We start from the raw sequence: 12,064 nt of genomic DNA, 5'->3' as shown, positions 1-12,064 counted from the left end.
CACTGCCACCACAACACTATCTTCACTACCGAGCACTGCCACCACAACACTATCTTTACTACCGAGCACTGCCACCACAACACTATCTTTACTACCGAGCACTGCCACCACAACACTATCTTTACTACCGAGCACTGCCACCACAACACTATCTTTACTACCGAGCACTGCCACCACAACACTATCTTCACTACCGAGCACTGCCACCACAACACTATCTTTACTACCGAGCACTGCCACCACAACACTATCTTTACTACCGAGCACTGCCACCACAACACTATCTTCACTACCGAGCACTGCCACCACAACACTATCTTCACTACCGAGCACTGCCACCACAACACTATCTTTACTACCGAGCACTGCCACCACAACACTATCTTTACTACCGAGCACTGCCACCACAACACTATCTTTACTACCGAGCACTGCCACCACAACACTATCTTCACTACCGAGCACTGCCACCACAACACTATCTTCACTACCGAGCACTGCCACCACAACACTATCTTCACTACCGAGCACTGCCACCACAACACTATCTTCACTACCGAGCACTGCCACCACAACACTATCTTTACTACCGAGCACTGCCACCACAACACTATCTTTACTACCGAGCACTGCCACCACAACACTATCTTTACTACCGAGCACTGCCACCACAACACTATCTTTACTACCGAGCACTGCCACCACAACACTATCTTTACTACCGAGCACTGCCACCACAACACTATCTTTACTACCGAGCACTGCCACCACAACACTATCTTTACTACCGAGCATTGCCACCACAACACTATCTTTACTACCGAGCACTGCCACCACAACACTATCTTTACTACCGAGCACTGCCACCACAACACTATCTTTACTACCGAGCATTGCCACCACAACACTATTTTTACTACCGAGCACTGCCACCACAACACTATCTTTACTACCGAGCACTGCCACCACAACACTATCTTTACTACCGAGCACTGCCACCACAACACTATCTTTACTACCGAGCACTGCCACCACAACACTATCTTTACTACCGAGCATTGCCACCACAACACTATCTTTACTACCGAGCACTGCCACCACAACACTATCTTTACTACCGAGCACTGCCACCACAACACTATCTTTACTACCGAGCATTGCCACCACAACACTATCTTTACTACCGAGCACTGCCACCACAACACTATCTTTACTACCGAGCATTGCCACCACAACACTATCTTCACTACCGAGCACTGCCACCACAACACTATCTTCACTACCGAGCACTGCCACCACAACACTATCTTCACTACCGAGCACTGCCACCACAACACTATCTTAACTACCGAGCACTGCCACCACAACACTATCTTTACTACCGAGCACTGCCACCACAACACTATCTTTACTACCGAGCACTGCCACCACAACACTATCTTCACTACCGAGCACTGCCACCACAACACTATCTTTACTACCGAGCACTGCCACCACAACACTATCTTTACTACCGAGCATTGCCACCACAACACTATCTTCACTACCGAGCACTGCCACCACAACACTATCTTCACTACCGAGCACTGCCACCACAACACTATCTTCACTACCGAGCACTGCCACCACAACACTATCTTTACTACCGAGCACTGCCACCACAACACTATCTTTACTACCGAGCACTGCCACCACAACACTATCTTTACTACCGAGCACTGCCACCACAACACTATCTTCACTACCGAGCACTGCCACCACAACACTATCTTCACTACCGAGCACTACCACCACAACACTATCTTCACTACCGAGCACTGCCACCACAACACTATCTTTACTACCGAGCACTGCCACCACAACACTATCTTTACTACCGAGCACTGCCTCCACAACACTATCTTCACTACCGAGCACTGCCACCACAACACTATCTTTACTACCGAGCACTGCCACCACAACACTATCTTTACTACCGAGCACTGCCACCACAACACTATCTTTACTACCGAGCACTGCCACCACAACACTATCTTTACTACCGAGCACTGCCACCACAACACTATCTTTACTACCGAGCACTGCCACCACAACACTATCTTCACTACCGAGCACTGCCACCACAACACTATCTTTACTACCGAGCACTGCCACCACAACACTATCTTTACTACCGAGCACTGCCACCACAACACTATCTTTACTACCGAGCACTGCCACCACAACACTATCTTTACTACCGAGCACTGCCTCCACAACACTATCTTCACTACCGAGCACTGCCACCACAACACTATCTTTACTACCGAGCACTGCCACCACAACACTATCTTCACTACATTTAATAAATACTACAGTTCATTCCAGGTAATGACCAGTCATATCCAATGAGACTTTCCCAGTGTTATCAATTATTTTAGCAGTATAGTATTGTCAGCTACCGGAGGTCTGAGAGCCACAATCCTTCTAAGTGCTCACAAGAAGTCTTAAAGTATGTTACTGGTACATTTTTTCCAGCTGTGTTCTTTCTCTCTCTTTCTCTCCTGTGTCTGAAAGGCAGGGTATGTCTGCACACGTCGGGCCAGAGAGCTATTGAATGAGTGATGGTGAAGGTGCTTCCTTCTGTGAGTCACCCTATCTTAGTGAGGGAAAAGGGAAGATGATGTGTGTGGCCAACACCCACACACATTTCTCGAGTAATGAAAATTAAAAATCAATAAAGAACTTTATGTATGCCCTATTTTTTCTAAAACAAGCAGGATATATTTCTTATATTTCCTAAAGGATGACTATGGGTCATCACTGTGTGTCATCACTGGGTCATCACTGTGTGTCATCACTGTGTGTCATCACTGTGTGTCATGACTGGGTCACCACTGTGTGTCATCACTGGGTCATCACTGTGTGTCATCACTGGGTCATCACTGTGTGTTATCACTGGGTCATCACTGTGTGTTATCACTGCGTGTCCATTCCATCTTCCACTAAACTTCATGGTGCTAAAACTTCTCCATTGTATGCAGTGAACTGTGTTTTACAGCACAGTGCCATGTCAAGGAAAAAAAAATCGGAAAAGGACTTTGTGGACACACTTGTACGTACTATACTCCCTATTTCTTAAAGAACGTTTTCTCCCAGAAGTACAATGTGTCCACAAAGTCCCTTTCCGAGTTTTTAAATGGTCTTCAGCAATATGACATTGATTTTAAAGTGCTTGAGAAATGTTTATAGTTTCAGAGTATATGATCATTAGAGCGTTGTATAGCAAGGGAGGGTGAGCTGGACAATCAGTCACAGTCGAGTAGTAATTACGTCAATCAGGGCCGGTTATTATACTAAGCTCCACACGCTACTGTATTGGACCAGACTCTTACACCAGCGTTTATATAGAGCTAAGTAGCTGTCACGCGTATTATACTAGATTTAAAGGCTTTGTGGCACGGAAGGTGGAGCCAGATGACGTATTCTGTCAACAAACAGTGCTGGGGGGGAGGGGGAGGGGGAGGGGGAGGGGGGAAGGAACCTGCAGGACAAGCTTGTTATATTGGGGACAGCATTTCGCCTTATGAAGAGCTTTATAATGCCACGACTTAGTAAAGCTCTACATAGAGCGAAACGTGATTTGATGAAGCTCAACACAGAGTTAAATAGGATTTGATGAAATAAATGCAACACATTGAAATATGACTGGTAAAGCTCTAGGTGAGCGGAAGGTTGTCCCAGTACAACACTTGTCCGATCTTGGCGCGGTAATTGATGCTTAAGTACACTTGTACAGTACTCTTAATTTTTTCTTATCAACCACAAACGAAGCTTGAAATATGTACGTATATATATATATATATATATATGTCGTGCCGAATATGTAAAACTGGTCAATTAGCAAGAACTTATTTAAAATTAAGTCCTTTCTAAAATTTTCTCTTATACGTTTAAAGATATATTTTTTTCATTAATGTTAATGTAAAAAAAATTAATTTTGCTCCAAAAGAATCTTAGAAAACTTACCTAACCTTATTATAACAAGAACAATTTATTTTAGCCTAACCTAACTAAATATATTTTAGATTTGTTTACAATAATTTAATACTAAACAAACATAGTGAAATATATTTTTTTCGTTAGGTTCAGAATGATTTTGGCGAAATTATTGCATACACAAATTTTCACTTGTCCTATATGGCAAGATGAGCGTTGCTATTTAAGCCAAGATCGCAAGTTCTGCCTATTCGGCACGATATATATATATATATATATATATATATATATATATATATATATATATATATATATATATATATACGGTTCTCAGTATATATACACTGAGAACCATATATTTCCCTGGGTTACAATACTCCTAATAAGATAAGTAGAAGAAATAAAATGCAAGTAACACAGAGTGAGTTACGTGTGTATTAAAGTGGTCTGACCTTTACTAATTCCTTAAGCTTGTTACAAGGGGTTAATAAGGTACATATTAATTGAATCATCATGGGTTAAATAAGCCGGAATTCTATTTATGTAACATTCAGCCTAATTTACATGCTAAGCAAGTCAACAGTATATATATATATATATATATTTTTATTATTTTTTTTTTTATTATCACACCGGCCGATTCCCACCAAGGCAGGGTGGCCCGAAAAAGAAAAACTTTCACCATCATTCACTCCATCACTGTCTTGCCAGAAGGGTGCTTTACACTACAGTTTTTAAACTGCAACATTAACACCCCTCCTTCAGAGTGCAGGCACTGTACTTCCCATCTCCAGGACTCAAGTCCGGCCTGCCGGTTTCCCTGAATCCCTTCATAAATGTTACTTTGCTCACACTCCAACAGTACGTCAAGTATTAAAAACCATTTGTCTCCATTCACTCCTATCAAACACGCTCACGCATGCCTGGTGGAAGTCCAAGCCCCTCGCATATATATATATATATATAAATATATATATATATATATATATATATATATATATATATATATATATATATATATATATATATATATATATATATGGCTTCCAGTGCATTAGTCAAGAAGATTGTTCCCGAACGCTTGAGAGACGTGGTAGGAGCTCAAGAAGCAGCGATTCGGTGGGACACCCTTACAGATTCCTCCAGTAGACCAGCTCCTCCCAAAGAACACAAACAGTCCCCCTGGGATAAACCGATCATGAAAAAAATCGCCAACACAATACTCTCCAACGCCTCAGGAAAGGACAAAGCTCGTCTCCTGACAGTGAAGGCACCACACTCAGGAGATTTCCTGTTAGCTGTTCCCAATTCCTCCCTGGGCACTTGACTAGATCCACAGGCCATTCGGATTGGTGTTGCTCTTCGGCTAGCCGCCCCCATCCTCACCGAACATAGGTGCATTTGCGGCAGGGCGACAGCTGATCAATTCGGACTTCATGGTGTCGTGTGTCACACAGCAGAAGGGAAGTATGCCAGGCATGAGGAGGTCAATGACATCATAAAGAGAAGTCTCGCCACAGCCCGTTGCCCAGCTCAACGGGAACCCCAAGTGCAGAGGTCTGACGGAAGTCAAAAGCGTCTTGACGGAGCCACTATGCTACCTTGGAAGGATGGAAAGCAGACTGCCTGGGACTACACCTGTGCTGCCACATTGGCAGACACCTACTTGCCATACCCCACAGTGGAAGGGGGTGGAGCTGCCAGCTACAGGGAGACCCAGAAAATCAGCAAATATGAAGACCTTTCCCCTTGCTATAACTTCATCCCAATAGGGTCGGAGACCCTTGGAGCATGGGGTAAGTGTGCTCTAAAGTTCCTCAAAGAGCTGGGTGAAAAGCTCATCATAGAAACCAAGGACCACAGGGCGACCAGCTTCCTCTTTTAGAGACTCAGTGTTGCGATCCAGAGAAGAAATGCCTGCAGCATTCTGGGCATGCGGCCCACCGTCGGGGAGCTGGACGAAGTATTCGAGATGTAGCTCTGAGTTATCTATGTTGTTTTACTTTCTATTGTATCTTTGTGAATGTTTTGTCAATGTATTTTGTCTTTAAATAAAATATGTATTAAATATAGGGGGTGGTAGGAGAAAATTCTCAAACAGCTTCAAGGAGAACCTTGAGTTTTCCCTGAAGCAAGTTTATTCTTTTCTCTGAGGATGAGGGTCCCCAGGACAGTTCTAGAGGTGGTACCTCCCTATATTTAATATATATATATATATATATATATATATATATATATATATATATATATTATATATATATATATATATATATATATATATATATATATATATATATATATATATATATATATATATATATATATATATACAGAACAAGCCCGTATGGACGGAAATCTTAGCTCTAGATGTTTCGTATTCTTGTACGTCGTCAGGAGCTATGCAATGTTGCAATACTAGCAACAGATAGGAGGAGAAATTCTCTGAGGTGGGTAGCATCCTGGGGGGGGTAAGTGACCCTCAGAAAGATATCTATACAAGAAAGATAACTGAACGATAAATGAAGATAACTCAGAAAAACAATAAATATAACTTAACAATTCATTAAGGATAAGAAAAAGAAACATCTCTACCATAAAAATAACTCACTAATACAAATAAAGATAACACAACAATAAAGATAACACAACAATAAAGATAACACAACAATAAAGATAACACAACAATAAAGATAACACAACAATAAAGATAACACAATAAAATGTACGAAAAAATATGACCTTTGACCCCCACCTGGAACTTTATACTGGGGAAAATAACAGGAAGGATAACCTTTCAGAGGAAACTTACGAGCACGAGTGACACTCTGAGTGTCCCTGGCTGAGTAACAGTGCACGGAGAGTGCTCTCAACACACGCACTCTGTCATTGTGAGTGCACTCCACTACCGTTAATGCACTCTACTAATGTGAGTGCACTTCACTACCGTGAGTGCACTCCACTACCTTTGACCCCCACCTGGAACTTTATACTGGGGAAAATAACAGGAAGGATAACCTTTCAGAGGAAACTTACGAGCGAGAGTGACACTCAGAGTGTTCCTGGCTGAGTAACAGTGCATGGAGAGTGCTCTCAACACACGCACTCTGTCATTGTGAGAGCACTCCACTACCGTGAGAGCACTCCACTACCGTGAGAGCACTCCACTACCGTGAGAGCACTCCACTACCGTGAGAGCACTCCACTACCGTGAGAGCACTCCACTCAGAGTGTTCCTCGCACTCCCAGGAGTGCCTCGTTGTAATTATAAATGATGATTGATATTAAATCCACAGAAAAACGCAAACTGCATCGTATGTTAACGTTAATACTAGTAAATTAACTGACCTTAGCTTGTTAAGGTTTTTGAAGAATACATACACTCTACTGGGTTAATGTATAAACTGTATGAACTGTATGAACTGTATAATGAAAATAAAGTATATATATATATATATATATATATATATATATATATATATATATATATATATATATATATATATATATATATATATATATATATATATATATATTTATATATATATATATATATATATATATATATATATATGTATATATATATATATATATATATATATATATATATATATATATATATATATATATATATATATATATATATATATATATATATATATATATACATGTATATATATGATTTTAATCAACTGAAATTTTCGGTAGATAATAGTTGAAAGGTTGAATAAGTCTGAAAGCCATTTTTTTTGAATAGATATACACCCTTACTAATACCATTTCAAAAATATATATTTAATTTCTTTTTGGCGTCACAGGTTAATTAGGAATATCATTATTGAGGTGTCATAAATAAACATGCAGTTGCGATGTGTTCCCTTCACCAGAGGATCCTATTTTATGTATTAAAATCTGGGAGTATAAATGTGGGAGATATTTTAATTTTGTTTTATTTTGGGTTAATTTCTGCCGGCTGGTCACCTTAGTGGGCTGCTGAGCTGGGAGTTGACATTTTGTCAGGAATATTTAGTCGGTATGCCGTGGCTGGAACAATTCACATGTAACCCACAGCGTAGTGACTGGAACAATTCACATGTAACCCATAACACCGTGGCTGGAACAATTCACATGTAACCCACAACACCGTGGCTGGAACAACTCACATGTAACCCACAACACCGTGGCTGGAACAATTCACATGTAACCCACAACACCGTGGCTGGAACAACTCACATGTAACCCACAACACCGTGGCTGGAACAATTCACATGTAACCCACAACACCGTGGCTGGAACAATTCACATGTAACCCACAACACCGTGGCTGGAACAACTCACATGTAACCCACAACACCGTGGCTGGAACAACTCACATGTAACCCACAACACCGTGGCTGGAACAATTCACATGTAACCCACAGCGTAGTGACTGGAACAATTCACATGTAACCCATAACACCGTGGCTGGAACAATTCACATGTAACCCATAACACCGTGGCTGGAACAATTCACATGTAACCCACAACACCGTGGCTGGAACAATTCACATGTAACCCACAACACCGTGGCTGGAACAACTCACATGTAACCCACAACACCGTGGCTGGAACAATTCACATGTAACCCACAGCATAGTGGCTGGAACAATTCACAGGTAACCCACAACACCGTGGCTGGAACGTTTCACAGCTGGGTCACAATGCTGTTGCTGGAACAACTCATTTGCAGTTCACAACACCGACTCTGGAACAATTAACAACTAATTCACAACACTGAGATTGGAATAATTGATAACTAAACCAAAACAATGGGACTTTAGCGATTGATAACTAAACCCCAATACTGAGACTGGAACAGTTCCAAATATAACCCACAAGTAAGCCCACATTGACTGGCGATCAGAGCAGACAGGTCACCTGAATGACTAAAGATCAGAATTCACAAGTCACCTGACTGACAATCAGGACAAATAGGTTACCTATACACATAAATAAGTTACCTGAGTGAATGACGATCATTATAGGCAGGTCAAGTGAGTGACTGACGATCAGAACAGGCAGATCACCTGAGTGACTGACGATCAGAACAGGCAGATCTGACCTAGTGGCGCTTGGTAAAAAGAGGTAACCCGATTGACTAATATTCCTCACAGGTTGATGTTGATTGCCAGAGTGATTGATGCTTCTGGAGTCGAGGTTTGAGTGGTCCTGGTCAGTCAGGTGACACTCAATAATGCAAGGCTAGATTCTCAGCTGCACTAACTGAGAGTTCTGAGGCTGCAATAGTTGCCACAGCTGGTAGAACACTACTATTGCACCCTGCAGGGAGAGTTCCATGATGCTGGTACATGGCAATAAGATCACAGTAAACCGATGATATCACAACATGCAAAATAAACACATTGAAAAATAGTGAAATTCCAAGCGCTTTCGTGATTTCTCGCATTATCAACGAATTTCGTTAATTTTCACTATGGTTGTCTTACATGTATATATATATATATATATATATATATATATATATATATATATATATATATATATATATATATATATATATATATATATATATATATATATATATGAAGGATTTCATATACAGTTTCAAGACTGTGTATGATAGGGCCCTTGAAAGCTAGAGAGAGAGAGATAGAGAGAGAGAGAGAGGGAGAGAGAGAGAGAGAGAGAGAGAGAGAGCCCAGATGAACTGAGAGTGGTGGTGCGTCAAGGCTTCCAGTCTTTGCCCTGCCTCACTCAACCTTGCATGTGCCACTCTTTGAGGCCCCCCGCAATGTTTACCCCCGCTCTCTGTTGTGTAAATACTTTCCTGCCCTCTGTTTGGCCGACCTCCGTCGCTCTGTCCACACCGTAGTCAAATGTCGGCCTGATTTATTCACCACAGCTTACAGTTCCTGTCAGCAGCCGCAGCTTAACACAGCTGTCGTAAATCCACATGTTAATGTTATTGTTCTGCATCAAGTTTTTTTCAGTTCTCATTTTTTTTCTCATGCTGAGATGCCAGTTCTGTGGCTGACGAAGAGTGGAAGAAGTGTGGCATAGAGGGGAAGAGGCGTGGCAAAGAGTGGAAAAGCCGTGGCAATGAGCTGTCTCCATTGTGGGAGAAACGGTGTGTTGATCTCTCCTTCTGTAAGCTCTTCACACTTTTCTCTCATTGTCCGAGCATCGCTAAACTCGCCAGCATCATGTCAACACATCTTCCGGAGATCAGCACATTGCTTCTGAGAACTGTCTTCAGTATCAGGGGAGATGCAGGTAGCGCCGATGCACGGTTACAGAAGAGCTTGCGACGCTACACCCGCATGGAGAATACTTCCATCATCTGTAGGCAGTAGCGTCATCCACTGTCATCTCCGAGGGTGAGCGCCTTAGAGCAGCCTCACTCGAGCATCTCATGATCTCTCCAGACAGTATCACTGGTAGCTACATCATCACTGATAGCTGCAACAGCATCTCTGGTAGCTGCAACAACATCATTGGTAGATGCAGCAGCATCACTGGTAAATGCAACAACATCACTGGTAGATGCAACAGCACCACTGGAAGCTGCAATAGCATCACTAGTAGCTGCAACAGCATCACTGGTAGCTGCAACAGAATCACTAGTAGCTGCAACAGCATCACTGGTAGCTGCAACAGCATCACTGTTAGTTGCAACAACATCATTGGCAGATGCAACAACATCACTGGTTGCTCCAAGAACATCGCTGATGTTGCAACAAAGCAAGACCCAGGAGCTGTGACAATTCACCAGGCCCGTCCATAAAGGAGCCAGCGCCACCAACGTCTGCATTAATGCACTTCAACCGTGTAAGTTATGGTGCCACTGGCAAGCACGGGTCAGGTTTAATTGTAATACGTGTTTAGAATGGCAGAGAGCCGGTGGCACGAAGGTCGGGAAACAGGGCCTTGGAGGGAAGGAGGGGAGGGTGAAAATGCTTCAGCTCAGACTCCTGAGGCGAGAGAGATGTAGGAGGCATGGAACTGAGGGGGAACAGGAGGGATAGGAGGAAGGCTGCTGCTGCAAACCTCCACTTTGCCATATGCTTCCAATGGTCACCGCTACATCTTACGTTTCTATATATACCAGGGACAATCAGGTACTCAAATTTGATTCCCCAATTGATTATAGAGTCTATTCGCGTCATGCAAATTTCGAGGTGGTGGTGGAGGGCTGGAGGGAGTCCTGGAGGGAGGAGAGGAGAGGAGTCACTATGGTGGTGCGTGGGAATGTGGGAGTGAGGCGTGGAATGTGCATGGTCTGTATCGTCCCAGACGATGTACGGGGACGATCTGTTACTTTAATGAGATGGTCAGTGGAGGACATGTGGCTTATCTGGGACCTCCAGGATAAAGGTGTGCGTGTATACTCATCTAGTTATGGTTACAGGTTGTGTGTGTGTGTGTGTGTGTGTGTGTGTGTACTCACCTATATGTGGTTGCAAGGGTCGATTCATAGCTCTTGGCCCCGCCTCTTCACTGACTGTGTGTGTGCGTGTACTCACCTATATGTATGGTTGCAGGGGTCGAGTCACAGCTCTTCTGTGTGTGTGTATCACCGGCTCCCCTCATGTAATGTTCTCATTCCAATCATTTCTCAAAGAAATAAATATCAAGGAAAATGGTGAAGATATATCTGTATATATATTATTTAAATATTTTTCCTGTACAAAACACACAAACGCAAATTGGATGGATAAATCAATAACCAAAACAGCAACAAAAGACAATATTTTTCTTTGCAAGACCCTGCTGACAGCAAGACCCTGCTGACAGCAAGATCCTGCTGACAGCAAGGCCCTGCTGACAGCAAGATCCTGCTGACAGCAAGACCCTGCTGACAGCAAGACCCTGCTGACAGCAAGACCCTGCTGACAGCAAGATCCTGCTGACAGCAAGGCCCTGCTGACAGCAAGATCCTGCTGACAGCAAGACCCTGCTGACAGCAAGACCCTGCTGACAGCAAGATCCTGCTGACAGCAAGGCCCTGCTGACAGCAAGATCCTGCTGACAGCAAGACCCTGCTGACAGCAAGATCCTGCTGACAGCAAGGCCCTGCTGACAGCAAGGC

This window comes from Cherax quadricarinatus, chromosome 41 (genome assembly GCF_038502225.1).
Source record: "Cherax quadricarinatus isolate ZL_2023a chromosome 41, ASM3850222v1, whole genome shotgun sequence".
Taxonomy (NCBI): Eukaryota; Metazoa; Arthropoda; class Malacostraca; order Decapoda; family Parastacidae; genus Cherax; species Cherax quadricarinatus.
The sequence above is the reverse complement of the archived record's forward strand: the minus strand, read 5'-3'. Positions refer to the sequence as shown.